General features: G+C 43.9%; 2 long non-coding RNA genes across 2 annotated transcripts; one reads left to right on the plus strand and one right to left on the minus strand.

The window, feature by feature from the left end:
- Window positions 1-1,678: 1,678 nt before the first annotated feature.
- LOC144583423 (uncharacterized) lies at window positions 1,679-5,731 on the minus strand. The gene is made up of 3 exons (XR_013537180.1): window positions 4,886-5,731; window positions 3,642-3,697; window positions 1,679-1,812 (listed from the first exon to the last, which is right to left on the minus strand). It is a non-coding gene; the product is annotated as an uncharacterized LOC144583423 (long non-coding RNA).
- Window positions 5,732-16,614: 10,883 nt separating this feature from the next.
- On the plus strand, window positions 16,615-19,676 carry LOC144583424 (uncharacterized). The gene is made up of 2 exons (XR_013537181.1): window positions 16,615-16,839; window positions 18,987-19,676. It is a non-coding gene; the product is annotated as an uncharacterized LOC144583424 (long non-coding RNA).
- The last annotated feature ends 1,841 nt before the right edge of the window (window positions 19,677-21,517 follow it).

Consider the following 21,517-nt stretch of genomic DNA (forward strand, 5'->3'; position numbering starts at 1 on the left):
AGCTATTAACAAGGAGGTATTAGCCAGCTTGAGAGTTGGCAGAAGTACAGAGTCACAGACTTTAAGGTGCAAAAACCTGAGGGAGGCGGAAGAATGCAAAAGCAATTCTAAGCATGTTGAATACCCATGCAATGTTGATTGACATTTACTTGTGGGTAGAAATTGGTATGGCTGATTTGACTAGGATAATGAATGGGCTGTGTGCCCCACTGCAACTTTTTGTTGCATGCCCCACTCACCTTCCTCGTGACAAGGATTCCATCACACATGGATGCAGAAACAATTTATTGCATGGAGCAGCAGGAGAAGATCATTCTGATACAGGTTAAACTTGGCAGCCTGAGGAAAAACTACACATTTTTCATATCAATACTTTCCACCCATTCTAAAAAAGAACAATATGTTGTATTGGATTTCCAGCTAAGAGAGTGACACCCACCTGTACAGACAGATGGATTGGGTGGCATAGATGCAAAAACCTGGGACTAACTTAGTTGTTCAACTTTTCAATTTGGCACAGCTCAACAGAACAAGACTAGATGCCATGGCAGAAATCCTATTCCAAAATGCCACATACATGAGGAAGATCGCACAAGCAATTTTCATGATGACCTTTTTTTTGTACAACTGGGTATGCAACAGATGAGCACCTGTACAGGGTGTGTCATAACACGAGAGACACCAGACACTCCATTATTTTATGATTGTACACGCTGGTGGTGTGATTTCTGGTTTGTGCTGTGCAATCCCAATGGGATTCTTGCCCTGAAGAAATTTGGCCATTTGCTGGTGGCTTTAAATGTCGTCTACTGCCTGGTGGATCACATACCACCTTTCTATCACAAGGACAGGAAAGAGCCACCTGATATTGAAAGGGATGCCCCCCGTGTATTTCCTATTGGAGACCAATTGTCAAATTGTGGATAGTTATACAATTTTCTGTGCCACAGCTCCCTATAATGAATCTGGAGAGTTGTTGGGTGGCCTACGGGCTGCAGATTCTGTATTCGAGATATGTTCCAAGGGCTTTTTTCAGGATGATCCTGGAAAAGCTTGAAGATATGAAAGCACTGGAGAAATTTGGGGAAAGTGGGTGGGAGGGAGAGAAAAACTGGGTTTTAGGATGGATAGGAAGCTTGACAGTCAATTCATGGTAGCGTACATATCATCAAAGTGCAAACCTAAGAATGGCATTGGATAAAAAGAGAGAAAGAAGTGATAGCAGTTTATTTGGCAATAGTGAACTGCAGCTGAAATGGCTGATTCCTATTGGATTCTAAAATGGCTAGAAATGTGTGTCACCCCCCAGTGATGACACTAAAAAACGCTTCCATAAATGCTCCCATCTGTGCTTCTAAAGAGTTGTTTTGAAGTGTACTGGCTCGCCATTAAGACAGGCCACCCGCACGTACTGAGAGCTGACTCGGCCTCGGTAGCTACAGGGCGGGTTTTGGGAACTTCCTCCCACAATACGGCAAGCAGTGAGGGCAACGGGTCTGTTGCTGTCGTAGTAATTCTCGCTGTAGTAGGTTCCCCCGTCACTGCAGATGGCGTCCACATCAGAATGAGACGCGTGGATAAAGGTGTTGGACGGCTTGCAGAACGTGGTGGTCATGCCTCTTTTTTGCATCATCAGGTTGCAGTAGCGCCTTGCATCGAGCTCGCTGTTGGTCTTTGGGAAGTCAACGTGCTGGCGGAGAAACTTGTCGTGACGGGATTCCCTCTGGGTGAATGCTGGGAATGGCCCCAGCAGGACAATCACGAGTAGCAACACTGAGCAGCCTGGGATTTGAGCCATGGTATCAGCCCCTCCTAGAGGAGGAGGAGAGATTCTTTAAAAGCAATTTACAGACAAAAATTCTACCTGTACAAGCAAGCAGTAGATCTGTATTAAATAATGACCTACATCCAAAGGCTAATTGTGGTGAATTATTTGAATCAGCTGCTGAATGGTGGGTCAGCCGTTAGGTAAATTCCATTAATTCATTTGGCAAGATCCTGTTGCTTAGGATAGTAATCCTATTAGTGTTGGGCCATTGAATCAGTGGGGATTTGGTGAGTCAGCTCCACCAAATTCCATTGGTTCAAATGGCCCTACTCTTAACTGCCTCTTTCTTTAGCATAGTATGTTCTTCAAATCAATGAAACTTACATATGAGTTGACTCACCCAATTGCCATTGATTCAATAGGTCAACTCCAGTGTGGTGTACTAAAGTATGCAGCAGGATTTTGGCCAGTGGATCTGCCCTATTAAGGACGAGCAAGGACTCAATGTCTGACTGTATCACTCTCACTCTCTCTGTCTTTGTGAATGGCCCTTTGGTACGATTGTCTCCTCCAGGCTGAACTGTCATGATGTCGTGTATCATACCACAAACATTCTAACTGCTGAGAGAAACAGCTAATGGTGGAAGGTTATCAAGAGTGCAGTTTCTGGGAAGAGTTTCAGTTCTCAAAAAAGTCACAAAGCCATCCGGGAAAAGAGGTAACCGTGGGCTCCGTAGAGGAAAAAGAGTGATGACAGAGGTAAGGCGTTTACTAGGAGACTACATGCAAAAACAATAACAGAGAAAGATAATGAGAAGGAAAGTTTATTATCCATTTTTTTTTCGTAGCACTGGTATAACAAGGGATCATAATCTAGAGAGGCTATTTATGGGATCACGAGCTGTTTTATTGATCACAAGGTTGAGATAAATGGGTAATTTTCTTACCTCCATTCACTGTGGGCAGGGAGTGACTGAACAGCACTACAAGCTTAAAGTGAAAGCTTTGGGGAGTTCAGAATGCAGCAGGGTGAGAAACTGAGACCATTACAATTAGAGATGGGCACGAATTCATACTTTGTGCTGGTTCGTAGTTCATGTTTGGCATTTCCCAGCCCCGCTATTGGGTGCCCATTCAGAGGCAGCGCTCTGGATTCCCTTTTCATCCTCCTCTAGGCGCTATCTCTGAGTGGGTGCCCACTGGAAGAGGCAGAACTGGGAAGTCCCGAACAGCTGTTCGTATGAAATGTGAACTGACGGTTTGTGCCCATCTCTAGTTACGAGCAAGATGGAGGGAGGCTTATGGAAACATTGATTCACATCTATGTGTTCGGTTTTTTAAAGAGAAGATCAAACCAGATTGATAAACCTCATTCTCTTAAAATTCCCTGGTAAGACCATCTCACGGTAGCTGTCATATCTCTAAAGCAGATATGAAGAAATCAGAAGAGGGCAGGATCCTTCCTCACCTAAAAAAACACAAAATAAAATGTCCTCACCCAAATCTAATGTGGTTGTCCACCACATTGGCTGCCAGAAACAAAATGGCCACCTGCTCTTTTTTGGGACGGATTCCTCGCTTACCGGGCAGCGAAAATGGCTGCCGTGTGGAGGATTTTCGCTTAAAGGTAAGTTTTTCCCCCATTGGAACACATTGAAGGGGTTTCAATGCTTTTCAGTGGGGTTTATTAAATCGCATAGCGATGTTTTCGGTTAACGGCGATTTTTGCCACACCGATTAACATTGCTATGCAAGGCACCACTGTATGTTCTCTGTGTAACATTTTGTTTATAACAGTACAATAAAGATTAATATTGAGACTGTGATCATACTGGAGGGATAATCCAGTAGCCATCCGTATCTTATTGTATACCTTTTGTTTTTCTTTCGAAGTAGCTTGCAGTGGGAATTCTGTAGAAAATGATTCTTCTGAAAGCCAAAAAAATCATTTTAAATACATTACACAAAGAAGAGGTCAGTCATCTGTTATTAAAATTTAAAATATCTTAACTTGTGGACAAGTCAAAGGAGTTACAGAGTGGTCAAGCTGGATAGACTTACTTGAGGAAAACCTACTGTTACTGAGATAACACAGAGCAGAGAAAAGTTACTCTATAAATCCCAGAATCATTCAGCCAATGGTCATATTGGCTGGGTGATTCCGGGAGCTTCAGTCCAAAAAAGACTTTTTCTAAGCCTTGCGGCACTACCACTGAACAAGCCATTTCATCAGTTAGGTAAAGGTTCCCCTTGACATTTTGTCCAGTCGTGTATGACTCTAGGGGGCGGTGCCCATCCCTGTTTCCAAGCCGTAGAGCCACCATTTGTCCAAAGACAGTTTCTGTGGTCACGTGGCCAGCGCAACTAGACACGGAATGCTGTTACCTTTCCACCAAGGTGGTACCTATTTATCTACTCACATTTTTACATGCTTTCGAATTGCTAGGTTGGCAGGAGCTGGGACAAGCGACGGGAGCTCACTCCGTCACATGGATTCGATCTTACGACTGCTGGTCTTCTGACCCTGCAGCACAGAGGCTTCTGCGATTTAACCCGCAGCACCACCACATAATTTCATCAGTTACCACTCCCTTAACTTGTTGGTTCTAGATGTGGAGTGCCAGAAAAAGAATCTCTCAGACAGATTGTATTTTAATAGAAGAAATGTGTGAGAGAGTTAGGGATCTCCGGGAATAAAGGCTGGGAAGAAGGAGAGGAAGGGGGAAGCAAAGGAAGAAGAGGACAACAAGAAGAGAGTTGGAGAAATTATCACACAGGGCGGAACCGTGCTCTTACTTGCCAGTGGGTAGAAAATGCAGGGAAACAGATTTCAGCTAAACATTAGGAAAACGTTTTTGTGGTAAATAAATACTATTCAGTGTTGGAACAGACTGCCTTGGGTGGTTGGTGGACCTTCCATCTATGGTGGGAAGCTAAGGAGATGATGATCTAGGATATTATTGCATCTGGTATTATAAAGTGCATTAAGTAACGGGGGTGTATAAAATGGCCTCTGTGCTTTGTTCCAACCCTCTAATTCAGTTCTTCTGCTTTTCCTTCCCACCAGCATGCCACCAACAACACCAACTGCCCATCCATTCACTCCTAGCAACTCACCTGCCGCTCCAGGTCCCAATCCTCGCACTTCCCGCCTGCCTTGCGGAGCAGAAGACAAAAAAATAAAAGCGTACTTCTCTCGCTGAAACTGCTTTTCTTATTCTGGAGAGCTTTGTTTTGCCAAGACTGTAACATGGGAGGAGGTCAAGTTCTGAGAAAAAATCCTTAGTAGCCAAAATATTTTGCAATCCGGACCTCCTGGGAGAAACGAGAGACTCTGCTCGTGAAGGGGCGGGAAACATAACAAAAATTCAACCACACAGAGAGAAATGAAATGGGTTGGAGAGAAATCCAGCTTCTTTTTCCCAGGAGATTCTAACTCTATTTATTTTATTTTATTTCTACAGAGAGATTCCTCCCTTTGCAGCACCGGGAATGATATAACACTCGGATAAAAGAAGCTGCATTCTTGACAATGATCAGCACCCTTGTGTTTATAAACCACAGAATGGATATGTGTGTGTATTGTATGCGTGTGTTATAAATATATATATATGAAGAACATCTGGGATGAATTAAACTATGCGGAAGAGGAAGGCGGAGAACATTCACTGGCTACTTTCCTGTTACACAGGCTTTTCTGCCAGTTAACAGAGAGGAACTGGCAGGATGGAGGCATTAAGAAGATCAACATTATGGCAACTTTATATTAAGAGGATAACTATTTAACCAGAGCAATGTTCCTTACAAAGAAGAAATACTTGAAAGGGTACTACGTACTGTGTGTCCTCTCTATTCAGCAATGGGGACATGAGTTGCAGGAGTTGGTGTCAAGTCAAATTTCAGTGACTCGACTCAAATTCCAGTTGTTTGTTCTTTTTTTCAGTGACTCAGACTCAACTGATGACTCAGTTGACCACTTGCATAATGATGTTTGCCTTTTTTTCCTCCTCAATTTTACCCAAAACCTGTTTTCATAAATGTAAGTGAGGCCTCTGTAACAGGGATCTCCCCTTGCAAACCGGCAATGCTAGCAAGTAACAGGGCCATTGTGTCATTATGCCATTATGTCCCAGCATCATCCAACAAGATGTAGGCCACAGCCATGACTCTACGGGCGCTTGTGCATGGTGGCTGCGAAACGATCATTGATAGCAACTATAACGGCATGTGAGTCCATATACCGGGCAGGAATGTCTTAGCTTGCTTCAATAATTTCTTTAAAGAGTGTGCATTGAAAATATTTTTGTACTGTCTGTCATCAAACAAGCAAACATATCAGCCAGAATCCTATTGGTGTTCATGTAAGATTTGTGTAGCTTGCTGTGGCTAATTCAGGTGGTGCTGGAACGTGCCCCAGTTCTGTGCCTGGTCATATGCCCAATTGGGCAAATGAGTTGCACCCCGCCACCTCAACAATTAACTACAATTAGTTGTCCACCCTTTATGCAAACACCAATAAGATTCCAGCAAGTCTCTGACAGTACTATAAAGCCCTGTCCACACAGTGTGTCTGGGTGGAGCTGTGATACCATCTGGTAGCTTTTGCTGACTCATTCTATTTTAAATGCACCTCATATCCCAGGTTGTCTGGTGCATTGGTGCCTCGCTTGACGATGTTAATTTGTTCCAGCGAAATCGCTGTAGAGGGAAAACATTTTCAAACGAAATTTAAAAACCCCATTGAAATGCATTGAAAATTCTTCAATGCATTCCAATGGGCTGAATACCTGCTCGTCCAGCGAAGATCCTCCATACGGCGGCCATTTTCGGTGCCTGTAAAGCGAGGAATCTGTCCTAGAAAACAGCGGGGGCCCATTTTCTTCAGCCAGCGGCCATTCTGAACCCCGACGATCAGCTGTTTGCTGCTTGGCGTAAAGCAAAAATCGGTTCCCAAAGCAGGGAACCGATCATTCTTAAACGAAAAAAAAACCATTTAAACCATCATTTTGCGATCGCAAAAGCAACAGCAAAAACCTAATTGCACAGCGATTTCTTCGTTAAGCGAGGCAATCGTTAAGCAAGCCCCCACTGTACGTGTATGAATTTCCTAGCTCTTACAGGCAAGAGCAATGAATTTTTGGAGTGTGGTTTAAAATCTTCTCCCTAGTCATGCTTTTGTTGGTTCAACAAGACCATCCCTGTAAATTAAAAAGTGGATTCACCACCACCACCCCGGTGTCCATAATCTCCCTTTTTAAAGTATGCCTGAGCTGAGCTAAGATGAAACATTTCCCCTGTAAATAAACTCTTCTTTGTTTGCTAATGATAGGACAAAGATAAACCTCTTTTTGTGAAAACCCCAAACTGTGTTGGCTCAGGGACTGGCCAGAATTGTTTGGCTTTCTGGACTGGATTTAAAGCTGAGTTTTATTGAAGGGGACATGAAAGCCTCATGAAATCATGTGACATTTGAAGCATGAACAAGCCAAACAGTGTGATTTCTTGAAGAATGACCGTCCTTTAATTAAAATCCTGTCTTGGTCATAAAAGCTCACTAAGTAATCTTTCGCTTCAACTAGTCTTGATGTTCTTGTGAGGTTAAAGTGAGTGGAGATGTCCTTTGAATAGTCTTCAGAACGCTCGTGGCTTTATTTTTTATTTTTCTGTTTTAATAAATGTATCTCAAACTGGCTGGCTTGAGGCTGGGGCGAAGCAAGTCTCATTTGCTTCTTCTGGATAGAAAAAAGCTAAGCTGAAGGATAGTACAACTTGTTTTCTTGTAAAATCTTGGCAGGATAGCATATGAAATGAATATTAATGTCCTGTAACTCTTCTAAACCATGTTTGCCTGAGAGATTCCTATTTCTCTTGGTCAAGAGAATTAGCAGAATTACAGTGGGGTCTTGACTTAAGAACGGCTCGAGTTAAGAACATTTTGACTTAAGAACCGCTCTCATAGGAAAATATTGACTTGACGTAAGTACTTAGATTTGAGTTAAGAACTGGAAAAAAAAACCACGTGGGAGGCAGGGAAAGTGCAAAATTTGAACTTTCACTTAACTGTTGGCCAGTGAAAAGGGTGCCTGTCTGCTTCCTCACTCCTCCCAGCGTTTAGAGAGTGGATTGGGAGACAGTCTTCGGACTGCCTGGTACTGCCTGGACTGTATTTTCCCTGCCTTCCCTGAACCTTTCTTGACCTAAGAAAAAAAGAAACAAAATATCCCCCTCTAGTGGTCGAAGACGGAATAGCAGCTTCCCATTAGTTCTATGGACGGAAAAGAGCAGATACGGATCAAATGGTTTTCAATGCATTCCTATGGGAAAAGCAGATTTGACCTGAGAACTTTTTGACTTGAGAACCGCCTTCCAATACGGATTAAGTTCTCAAGTCAAGACCCCACTGTAGTTACACAGTTGCTTCACACATTCCTTCAGCTTCTTATCATAGCCTGGGCATTATCATGGCTTCACTGATTTTGGATGGGCGACCAATACAAGTTATGATGTGGTGCTGCATTCAAATTACTCCTTCAAAGTAGTCCTTAATATCCTTCAAACAATACAGTAGTGCCTCGCAAGACAAATGCCCTGCAGGACAAAAAACTCGCAAGACGAATGTTTTTGGCGATGGGGTTGATGACTCACAAGACAAATGTTCCTATGGCCATGCTTCACAAGATGAATGTTTTCCAAAATTTGTTCCTGCCTCATGTTTGCTGATTTTTAAATGTTTTTCTATGATGTTTAAAAAGTTACAGTTTTTTGACTGAAACTTTTGAAATCATCATGTATGGCTTTAAAGAGCACTTAATAAACCCTTTGTAAACCAAATTTGACTTTGTTCTGACTTTTTTTGCCCATCAGAACGCATTAATTAGATTTCAATGCATTCCTATCGGAAAACATATTTCGTAAGATGAATTTTTCGCAAGACAACATTAACCACAGAACGAATTAAATTCGTCTTGCGAGGCACCACTGTATTCATGATTCTGCTTTGTACACTTCTTTTCGCATTGATTCTTCCTATATTTTCATCTGCATAATCTTTCAACACTCAGCATAGACTAGACATGTAGGCGACTCAATTCTAGTTCATTCTGAAGAAGTGGAATAAAGCTATTTATGTGCATAGAATGGATTATCAAACAGATTCACTGAAATGTGGGGTTGGAGTTGTCTAAGGCTGTGGCAACAACTGGGGTTCTTTCTTTTGACTGCTTTTGAATACTGTTGAGCATAATTTCCATAAAAATAAAGGGGAAATACTCTTCTTTCTAATGCACAGATTTCAAATAATATTGAGACAATAATCTTTACGTGTGCGCACAAATGCTTTTGCAGCTTCGTCAGTGACTTATGAAGAGGAGGATTCCATTTTTTTTTATTGAGGTGGAAGGACAAATTTCAGAAATTTTGGTGTCTAGGAACTTAGGTGGGGAAAGAGGGTGGGGGCGAGGCAGTGTCTTCCGGTCCTTTCTTTTCTGCACACAGACTTTTGTTAGCTACACGTACCCCAGGAGCACCAGACACAAGTGGCTGCCTCCACTGATCAACAGAGGCTGCCGTTTTGCTGCGGCAGAATGGTGTTATCATGATATGTCATTTGGGAACACAGGGAAGGTAGCACTCAGCAGACAAAATGGCAGCTAAAGGCCACTAATTATACTGGTGACAGAACTATGTAAAAGAATTTAGATGGCCTATTGTAGTGGTCCCCAACCTTTTCTGAATCGTGGACTGGTTGGGGGGGTGGGGCACTCCATCACACTCAGGGTGGGCGGGGTGCACTCGCGGAGGAGTGGGGCATGCTCATGGAGGGTCAGAGCGCGCTCATGCGCATGCGCAAAGGGGTGGGGCGTGCTCGCTGAGGGGAGAGGCACGCTCATAGGTGGGCGGGGCACCCGTGCATGTGAGTGGTGGGTCATGCGTACTTGGACTGGGTGCGGGGGGTGGGAATCTCTCTCCGTGGCCTGGTCCTGCCATGGCCACGGACCAGCACCGGTCTGAGTATGGCATGCATTACCTCATAGTAATATGGGTATTATAATGTCATCTATTCATAATACTGTACAGTACCATTTCCAGGATTCTCTGGAAAAGACAATAATGCTGGGAAAGGTGGAAGGCAGCAAGAAAAGAGGAAGACCAAATACGAGGTTATCTGGAAGTTGAGTCATGGCAACTGGACTTCTTTCACTTGCCATGACTCGACTTCCAGCTAACCCAATCTTGTATGGATGATCAAAATTATGATTATGGAGCTTTTTATTCATAGACAAATGAAGAGAACAGTAATTATATCCTTTCTTTTAAACGAACCAAACAAAATATTTAAAAAACTGCATTTTTTCCTGTCCATGTTTGGTTTCATTTCATTTCTCTCTTACCTCTATTCCAAATCAAGAACCCAAGGCGGCTTTCAAAATGGCAGAGGAGGAGAGACTGTTTTAGAAATTGTCTGTATTTTTTTTTAGTTGCACCTGATTTTCAGCATAGTTGTCAACTGCCTTTCATACTGTCAGCGAGAAATACAGGTTATAAACAAACAAACAACTGTAACCAGATGAAAAAAACCCCAAATGAACACTTTTAAAATGCACTTGACAATAATTCACAATAAAAGAGAGCCACAAGCACATATGTATGTTTTTAAAAGAATCTGGTTTTCTTGTTACAAATCCTCTTCTCTACATCCCCACCAATGGTCAAAAGTGAAGGACAGAAGAGAAGAGAACCAATTTAGTGACCTGTGATTTCTGAGGATATAAGGCACGCTTCCCAAAACATAAAAGCATTTGTGCTTCTGTTGGAGTAACCTTATATGGTTTTATATGGGCTTAAGATATTTGTTTTCAGATAGTTGTTTTCCTCTTTCATTAACACTTCCATGTACACACAAACTGGTGAAATACTTTCTCCACCTTGAGCAAATCCTCACAGCCCACCCTCTCAGAGTTGTGAAAATTTTGTTCAGTCTGTGGTTTCCCTTATTTGGAACAGAAATGTGTTTATGTAACCCCAGGTCCAGTGATGGGATGTAAGTCAACATCCATAAACCATCATAATCAGTCGTTCCACTAGACCTAACTGTGGGGCCATTTATGGCCTGAAGCATTCATTCAAGCTCCCCTTTGTTTTGCTTTTGGAGAACTAGCCGGCCTGTTTATGAGTAGATATAGCTAAACTGCAGAGGCTGGGGCTTTGCCTTGAGGAGCCAAAATTTAGGAGGCACTAGAATATAGAGGCAAAGCTACCTCTTCATTGACAGCCATATGGAGCCCACTTCAGGACTCTTTTTCTGAAAGCTCAAACTTTCTCCCTCTTTTTGGAGGGCACAACGTAAAAACATCACAAGAGCTCTGCTGGATCAGGCCAAAGGCCCATCTAGTCCAGCTTCCTATCTCTTGCAGTGGCCCCTCCAGAGGCCTCCGGGAGCCCACGCGACAACTGGATTGCTGTCTCCCCTCCCCTGCATCTGGCATTTTGAGGTACCATCCTTTTAAGCCTGGATCATGGCTTATAACCTGTGATGGACTTTTCCTCCAGGAATCTATCCCATCTCCTTTGAAAGGCATCTAGGTCAGATGCCATCACCACATCCTGTGGCAAGGAGTTCCACAGACTAATCAAACACTAAGTAAAGACATATTTTCTTTTGTCTGTTCTAATTCTCCCCACACTCAATTGGAGTGGATGTTCCCTGGTTCTGGTATTGCGTGAGAGGGAAAAGAGATTCCCTCTATCCACTTTATCCACCCCCTGCATAGTTTTATACATCTCAACCATGTCCCCCCTCAGGCGCTTTTCCTCTAGACAAAAGAGCCTCAAATGCTGTAGCCTTTCCTCATAAGGGAGGTGCCCCAGCCCAGTCATCATTTGAGTCACTCTCTTCTGCACCTTTTCCAGTTCCACAATGTCTTTTTTGAGATGCGGCGACCAGAACTGTACACAACACTCCAGGTGCAGCCTTACCATTATTTTGTACAGTGGCATTAGAATGTTGGCTGCTTTACTTTCAATTCCCTTTTAAAATCATACCTAGCATGGAACTGGCCTTCTTCACTGCCGCCGCACACTGGGTTGACACGTTCATGAAGTTGTCCACCATCACACCAAGATCTCTTTCCTGATCCATCACGGACAGCTCAGAACTCATCAGCAGATAAATAAAGTTTTGATGATTATTAAATTTTTTTGCCCCAATGTGCATTATTTTACATTTTCTTATATTGAAACACATTTACCATTTTGCTTCCCATTCTCCCAATTTGGAGAGATCCCTCCGGAGCTCTTCACAATCCCTTCTGGTCTTCACCACCTGGAAAAGTTTCGTGTCATCTGCGAACTTCCCCACCCCACTGCTTGTCCCTGCCTCCAGGTCATTGATGGACACGTTGAAAAGCACCGGTTCCAGGACAGATCCCTGGGGCACAACGCTCTTCACCTCTCTCCATTGTGAAAATTGCCCCTTGACACCTACTCTCTGTTTCCTGGTTCTGAACCAATTCTCAATCCATAAGAGGACTTGCCATCTTATCCCCTGACTGTGGAATTTTCTCAGCAGCCTTTGGTGAGCGACCGTGTCAAACGCCTTCAGAAAATCCAGATAGACAATATCCACTGGTTCGCCCACCTCCACATGCCTGTTGACCTTTTCAAAGAATTCTAAAAAGTTTGTGAGGCAAGACTTGCCCTCACAGAAGCCAGGCTGATTTTCCCACAACAAGAAGATAAAATCTTCTTTTAAGATTTTATTTTGGATGAGGCTTTCCACCATCTTCCCTGGGAACAGAGGTTAGGCTAATCGACCTGTAGTTTCCCGGGTCCCCCCTCCTTTCCTTTTGACCAGCATGACATGTGCTATCCTCCTGTCCTCTAGCACTGTGGCCACTTTAAGGGACAAGTCGTATAGTTTAGTTAAGAGATCAGTAACTTCATTCCTCAGTTCCTGATTAACCCTTGAGTGGATGCCATCTGGTCCTGGTGACTTATTGATCTTCAGTTTATCAATTAGCTCTAAAATGTCCTTTCTTTTAACCTATATCTGATCTAATTCATTATTTGGGCAGCAGAATCTGAACAAGGTCTTCTGTCGAGAAGACAGATGCAAAGAACTCATTCAATTTCTCTGCAGTCTCCAAGTCCCCCTTTACTTCCCCTTTCCCTCACTCACCATCCAGAGGCCCAACCGCTTCTCTGGCAGGTTTCCTGCTTCTAACATATCTGAAGAAGCTTTTATTATTCCCCTTTCTATTGCTGGCAATACATTCCTCAAAGTCCTTCTTTGCCTTCCCTATCATCTTCCTACATTTCTTTTGCCAGAGTTTGTGTTCCTTTTTATTATTTTTTTTTATTTTATTTTATTTTATTTTATTTTATTTTCCTCATTTGCTGCAGGGTCAGAAGACCAAGCAGTCGTAAGATCGAATCCACACGACGGAGTGAGCGCCCGTTGCTTGTCCCAGCTCCCGCCAACCTAGTGGTTCAAAAGCATGCAAATGCAAGTAGATAAATAGGGACCACTTCGGTGGGAAGGTAACAGCGTTCTGTGTCTAAGTCGCACTGGCCATGTGACCACGGAAGATCGTCTTCAGACAAACGCTGGCTCTATGGCTTGGAAACGGGGATGAACACCGCCCCCTAGAGTCGAACACAACTGGACAAAAATTGTCAAGGGGAACCTTTACCTTTACCTTTTCCATTTACAGAAGGACCACTCCATGACCTTCAAAGCCTCTCTAACTCCGCTCGTTAAGCATGCCGGCACCCTCTTGGACTTAGTTGGGCCCTTATTTCTTTGTGGTATACACTTCCGCTGGACCTCTACTACCATTGTTTTAAACAGGGTACATGCACTCTGGAGAGACTGGATTCTTTTTACCTTTCAACTTCTTTCTAACTAGCTTCCTCAACTGAGGGAAGTCCGCCCTTCAGAAATCAAGAGTTTTTGTGTCAGATCTGCATGGCAAAAGAGACTGCAGCATGCTCACTATTCTCTGGTGGCTCAGTGACATTCACATCCATAACCAGGTCCTGAGTACCACACAGTATTAAATCCAGAGTCACCAGTCCTGTGGTGGGCTCCATGACAAGTTGCTCCAAGGGACAGTTATTTAGCACGTCAAAAAACCCAGCCTCTCTTTCCTGACCTGGCCCTGTTGATGTGAGGAATCGTATAATTGAAGTCCCCCATGATTACAATCCTGTCCTTCTTGGACACCTCCCTGATTTGTCTCCTCATTGCAAGGTCCCCCTCATGTTTTTGATCTGGAGGATGATAGCAACCCCCCCCCCCCACTATCACATCACTCCTTGAGTCTGGTAGTTTAACCCACAGCGATTCTATGATGGAGTCAGACCTGCTGTCCATCTCCATTCTGCTGAATTCTACCCGTTCTTTGACCTAGATGGCCGCCCCACCTCCGCCCCTCCCTATAAACTCCTATAGAATTTATAGCCTGGGATTGCGGTTTCTCACTGGTTCTCCGAATTCCACCGGGTTTCCTGTTATGGCCACTATATCAATGTCATCCCTAGCCACCAAATGTTCCAGCTGTCCCATCCTTGCTCGGACGCTTCGGGCATTTGCATAAAAGCACCTGCGTACGGGGTCCCCCAAGAAGGGCTGCCTGTTTGTTTCTTTCTTCCTCACAGCTTCTCCTTCCAGTGGATGAACTATCCCATCCCATCACTCTCCCAGTCCTAATCCCTACACTGTCATCACTTTGTGGTTCTCTACCCTCTCCACCCTCATTCCAGAGGGACGAGGAGTCCCAAACCGAATGGCACTCGGCTCCTATCAGCTTTACCCCAAGATTCAGTTTAAAAGCTGCTCTGCCACCTTTTTAATGTTACACGCCAGCAGTCTGGTTCCATGTTCATTCAGGTGAAGCCCGTCCCTCTTGTACAGGCCCAGCTTGTCCCAAAAACGTTCCCCAGTGCCGAATCTAAATCTCTCCCCCTGACACCATTGTCTCATCCACGTGTTGAGACCCCTGAGCTCCACCTGCCTAGGTGGCCCTACATGTGGAACAGGCAGCCGAAAATGCCACCTTTGAGGTCCTGGCATTGAGCTTCCTCCCTAACAACCTAAATCTGGCCTCCGGGACCTCATGGCTACCTCTCCCCACATTGTTGGGGCCGACATGCACCGCCACTGCTACCTCGTCGCCAGCACTTTCTACCAGCCTATCCAGACGAGACGTGATGTCCGCAACCTTTGCATCAGGCGGGCAAATCACCATGTAGTCCTCACAACAGTCACACACCCCTCACTCTATGTTCCTGACAATCGAATTGCCCATTACCAGAAGCCCCCTTCCCCCTTCTCCACAAGGAGTATCCTCAGTGCAACTGTGTAGAGGCCCGTCCCCTCTAGAAGGGATCTCCTCTAGGGCAGTGGTCCCCAACCTTGGGCCTCCAGATGTTCTTGGACTTCAACTCCCAGAAATCCTGGCCAGCAGAGGTGGTGGTGAAGGCTTCTGGGAGTTGCAGTTCAAGAACATCTGGAGGCCCAAGGTTGGGGACCACTGCTCTAGGGGATGATTTCCCTCTTCTCCAGATTGGTGTTGTCCAGCCCGGAGACTTCCAATCCCAACAGCTGAGGAGTTGCTTGTCTGTAGGTGGGACGATGCCTGAAGGACTCTGGAAATCTCACCGTCGTCCCTCTCTCTCTGTGTCTCTGCTTCTCCCAATCCATAGCCAAGATTTCAAGAGAGTGAACCCATTCCCTGGGTTCCTGGAACTCCATGCAACGAGGACACACCCATGACTTTTGCCCAAGAGGCATATAGCCATATATATAACACTTGATGCAAAACACGGGGATAGCCCCCAACCCACTGCTGACTGTCTAACTGCATGCTGGTATTTGTTTAGAGCTTGCCAAACCTCTTCTCCTTTTTCATGTCCAAGCCTACAGGCACAGTGATTTGATGCTGCTTGCCCTGGGTGCCCAAGTGGCCAGGAACAACTCTGCAGGACGGTTCTGGAGAATGTTGGAAACTGTACAGCACCTATTGTACATTATATTGTTTGATAAAATACTTTCTCTTTGCACCTGCTTAGAATCTGTCATTACTTGGGATCCTATTTCACTGAATTGGCCCATGGTAGGGCATGGGGCAGTAGTGATGTATGGAAGTGAGAGCTGGACCATAAAGAAGGTTGACCGCCAAATAATTGATGCTTTTGAACTGTGGTGCTGGAGGAGACTCTTGAGAGTCCCCTGGAATGCAAGGAGATCAAAACTATCCGTTCTGAAGGAAATCAACCCTGAGTGCTCACTGGAAGGACAGATCCTGAAGCAGAGGCTCCAGTACTTCAGCCATCTCATGAGAAGAGAAGACTCCCTGGAAAAGACCCTGATGTTGGGAAAGAGTAAAGGCAAGAGGAGAAGGGGGCAACAGAGGACGAGATGGATGGACAGTGTCAATGAAGTGACCAACATGAATTTGACACAACTCCGGGAGGCAGTGGAAGACAGGAGGGCCTGGCATGCTCTGGTCCACAGGTTCATGAAGAGTCAGACATGACTTAACAACTAAACAACAACAAAGGGCATTTTCTTGGAAGGCTAAAAAATGTCTGTGAGTTGAGATTCTGGATGCTTTCTCTCTGAAAGAAATCTCACAGCCTCCCCTACCCTTACCTTTTCCAAGCCTAGCATCCTGAAATGTGTTCCATTACAAATCCCATCACACCAGCCATTAGCTTGGAATGATGAAAGGTGTAGTCTAATACACCTGGAGGACTCCAGAGGTTTGGAACATTTAAATTGCCAGAAAGTTAGTATCATCTTGTGCCACCCATGTGGTTTTTTGTTCTGAAATTCATCCCATCTCTCTCTCTCTCTCTCTGTGTATGTGTGTGTGTGTGTGTGTGTGTTGTTTGTGAGTGTGTGTGTGTGAGAGAGAGGGGGGGTTGGGCTTCTTCTTCCTCTCTTCTGTTCCTTCCCCATCTCTAGAAAAGTATTTATACACCAAGGTGCTTTGCTTAAGAAGGCATCTGAGAAAGATTTCTGCCTCCACCTGAACTTTGGGACGATATCCTTTTCAAGACAGATCAGGGTAAGTTATAGAAAACAGATTTTTAAAAAAAAAAAATACTCTCTTCCCTTGTCCCTATATTCAGTTGATTCTATATTCATTTACAGTAAAAGAAATCTAGATAAGCGGAAATAAATATAAGGTTATCATTCTTGGGATCCTTTTCAAACTCTGGCTGCAACCCTGTTACTTAGCATAGTAAGTCACAATTAGAGTAGACCTGTTGAATCACTGGAACTTATAGAGGCATCAACTTACCAAATCCCCACTGATTAAATGTGTCTACTTTCTAATTGCAACTTTCTACACCAAGCAAACGGTTTCAGCCTCTCTGTAAGAACTTTACTCCAATGAATTGTTATGGATTGGATCCATCCTTATAGATATTTGTTCCTGCTATAAATTGCAAAGGCTTCCAACCTTCGACAACTGTATGCTTATTGACTGGATCTCTTTAATCATTTTTTAAAAAATCTTAATTTAGTAGAGAGCCTCAATGGATAGCGAAGTCTCTCCCAAGCCTGAGTCGATGAGGACCACGACAGAAGCAGAGTAGAGCTAGTGTGTTTGTCCCCACTCTTCCTCTTTGTGGGCAGACCCACTTGAAGATGGGCAATGGTGTCTCACCATCGCAAGCAGAGGGACACAGGCTCATTCTTCAGTGCCGCCTCCACCCTGTTCTTTTCACCACTAGCTTCATCCGAAAGTCTCGTGTTGAGGGGGGTCTTTCCTCAGAGTCAGGCATTATGAATCAGGCAACCACAAAGACTCCTTGTGACCAAGGCAGTCTCCACAACCGCAACAGCCACAATGCTCTGCTGTCAGACAAACGCTCTCCAGGCCAGGTGGGCCTTGGACAGTTGGACGCCAGATGTTTCTATGCTGGTGCAGCCTTTGTTCAACAGAAAAGAAGGCTTGCACAGAAATCACCAGTGTCTTGCGACTAGTGAGGGGTAGCCGTATCAATTGCCACCCTTTACTTTCTACCCCATGAGGTAAGTATCTTTCCTAATAAGAAGGCCATGACTGTCTGAAGAGACCTATTGTCTCTTAATACTTTTATAGGCTGAGTCACAGAGTCTTATGTCTGTTTACTTTGAAAACACTATATTCCTAATTCACAGCAGCAAACTTAATTCCTGTAAGAGACTGTTTTCTGAGCCAGGTCTCCCAGTTCAATAGCAGTTTACCCTCTGGTGTCAAGAGTGTTCTTAGCACCAATTTCCCTTATTCATCTGTTGCTCCTGAGGGACTTACTCCCCAGAAACGGATGGAAATAAATTCAGTTGCATTAAAGCTGCCTGCCTTGCATTGTTCTGACACAGAAGATTGCTAAAAAGTTGGCTGCAGCATATACTTTAATATCAGTGACAAAACTACATTGAAACAAATGAAATGTTATCTTTTACTTTTCAAAAATTGAAGAAAGTAGGAAAATACAGAGGATTTGGTGGGAACAGGTACAAACTAAAGATGGTGCTGTCTGGATCCCTGCAAGAAATTATGAATGGGGCAGGTTGGTTGTATAATTAGAGCCTGTATTGGATGCATCTTTGCTGAGTTAGTAATTATGGTGAGCCTTTTCAATCAATAAGCTGGCTGGGTAGGTCAGTGGTTTAGGTATGTGGCTGCAGGGCCAAAAGTTGGGGATTTGATTCCCTACTACTGTACTTTCTAAGTGAAGAGCCAGCCTGTGTGGCCTTGGGCAAGCTGCACAGTCCCAGAATGCTCCCTTTAAAAAAAAGGGAATGGTAAACCACTTCTAAATACTCTGTACCCGGAAAACCCTGGAGAAGGTCTCCATAAGTCAGAATTGACTTGGTGGAACATGATTATTATTATTTATCTCAAACAATGTGACCTCAGGGATTTTTTTTTTCCTCCTGGGAAGAATTTTGCTCTGAAAGTTCATTGGCCAGCCTTGAGATGATTGCACCATTCTTTAGCCAAATTCTCAGCATATTCTGAATAATGGTGACCCAATGCTGGGTGTTTTTGGCACACATTTGAAGCCACGTGAATGTGAAATAATAAGTTGATTTTTCAATTCACACACTCGCTCCCTCTGCTGGTAAGTGGAAGCCTTTACACATCCATATCTCTCTCTCTCTCTCTCTCTCTCTCTCTCTCTCTCTCTCTCTCTCTCTCTCTCTCTCTTTTCCTCACAGGAGTCTTCTCAGTCCAAGAGTCCCAAGAATGGCTTTCAAAGGATCCGGCCCTGTTCTCTTTGTGCTCCTGGCTATGGTTTTGATCCTAGGGTCCTATGCCGCCGACTATCAGACATTCCTACGACAACACTATGATAATCCCAAGAGCAATGTCGGCAACCGTTATTGTAACACCATGATGCAAAGACGCGGGATGACCAAACCTCAGTGCAAGGCAGTGAATTCCTTTGTCCACGCCTCCAAGAAACAAATCATAGGCGTGTGTGGTTCTGGAGGGCAAGCTCATGGCAATAATTTGCGGCGTAGTCGTAAGCAATTCTCAGTCACATCCTGCAAACTAAAAGGGGGCTCAACACGCCCACCTTGTAACTACAGTGAGAACAGATCACAGAGGTTCATCATCATTGCTTGTAGAGGTGGGAAGCCTGTACACTATGACGAAGGCCAGATCTGAAGAACGGCGCCATTATCCTTGTTTTTCCTATGAGGACTTCTTTCTGAGTCGCAAGAAAGTTCTCCATTTACCCCCGTTTTTATGAGTTAAATATAATCCTTTTCCTTCCATGATTCTGTCCTTCCCTTGCATTTCTTGTTGCCTTTCCAAACCTTAACTGCCCAGCAAGCTAGTAGTATCTTTTTGCACTATTAAATACATATATATGTAAACGAGAATAAAATTTTTGCATACCAGTTCCAATGTGTAGTGTTTCATTTCATAATTATTTTATTTGAAAATTATCACAGTGGGGTGATACAATCTGGTAGGCATGAGATGGTCCTTCTTTTGTAAGTCAGACACTTTGAGGTAAATTGTTGTTGTTTGGTCGTTAAGTCATGTCCGACTCTTCGTGACCCCATGGACCAGAGCACGCCAGGCCTTCCTGTCTTCCACTGCCTCCCGGAGTTGGGCCAAATTCATGATGGTTGCTTCGGTGACGCTGTCCATCCATCTCGTCCTCTGTTGTCCCCTTCTCCTCTTTCCTTCACACTTTCCTAAGTGGTAGTAAACCTAGAAGAGGCCTCTGTTGCTTTTACTTGTACACCTTTTGCTAACAGCCTCACCTCCAACTGCTTGGTTGTTGTTGTTGTTGTTGTTGGTTTAGTATGCAGTTAGACACAAACTATGCAGTTGTGGGGAAAACAAATGTGTAGCTGGAAACTGATAGATCACAAGTATCTGTTTATTAAGAATTTCAACAACAGCAGTGACTAAATTCCTATGACTTAGTGTAGTAGATTATTTTACAGCCGGGCCATTGAATTTATGGGATTTCAGTGAGCCCACTCCTCTGTAGCTGAACTCAAATGGGTCTACTTAGCATGCACACTGGTGCCTCACCAAATATTGCTACAGAAAGTTACACATTTCGTCTGCAAGTACCTCCTGGTCAGCGTGGCTTCATGTGCATAATCAATATCTCAGGCATGTAGTCTTGAAAGCTTTGCATGCCTGGAGGGATAATATTGTAAAATATATTTGTGAGGTCCACATTTCCCTCAGCTTGTGATTTTAATTTTCAGTAAGGTACTTTACTTATACAGCAAGATTTTTTTCAATGGAATCTTGAACTTCTTTTGTTTAACTCTGAAAAAAAAACAGAATAAAATTAAAACCTACAGTAGCTGACATGGAATATGATTTTAACAGGATATCTTTGATAAGCCAAAATAGTAGTTATTCCTCAAAAACAGGAACGATTAGAATTTATGGCATGCAGTGTGTACAACAAACAAGCCAGGGAGAATGTGGATTTGTGGGGAACAAGCAGTTTCTACACACATTGAACTCACACACAGCGATCAGGAAACAGGCAAAAATGCAGAGGTAGATTAGGAACAAAGAGCCATTTTAGAGAATTTGAAGTAACAGCAAATATACTTTCTGGCTTCTATGTTCTCTACCTGTCTGTGATTCATTGCCATGTCCTGCTGGCATTTCCTCTGTAGTATATCTTCCAAGCAGGACATCCTGCTTTGGTTTCAACGTGATCTTAGGATGCTCACTTTGCCACCCTCTTTATAAGTCTCTAGGGGCTAAGGGAGATTCAAAGAGAGACCTGTGGGCCTGTGCGCTGAGCGATCGATCCATACTACACAAGGTAAGAAGAAGGTCTCTTGTGTTTTACTCAAGGGGAAAACTCTTTTCTTGTACTACATCTAGGAGAAAGAAAGAGAGAGATACTGGTCCAATATGACAGCAACAGAAACAGGGAGGGCACTAAGAACCGGTCAATGGATCCAAGACTCTCTGCAAACGATGAAGTAGAAGGGGACCATCTAGAACAAATGCCCACAAATTGACCAAAAACATCAAAACAACCAAAATAAGAGCCAGATGCTTTTGGAACAAAGGCATCTTATTGTATTGAGCACATCTGAAGTATTATAAAAATGTCGTAGCATGATAACATTAACCAGTGATTGACTGACAATCTCTATCATAGAATCACAGAATCATTGAGTTGGAAGGGGCCTGTAAGGCTATCAAGTCCAAACCCCTGCTCAGCGCAGGGATACAGATCAAAGGATAT

This window comes from Pogona vitticeps, chromosome 6, assembly GCF_051106095.1.
Source record: "Pogona vitticeps strain Pit_001003342236 chromosome 6, PviZW2.1, whole genome shotgun sequence".
In the NCBI taxonomy this organism is placed as follows: Eukaryota; Metazoa; Chordata; class Lepidosauria; order Squamata; family Agamidae; genus Pogona; species Pogona vitticeps.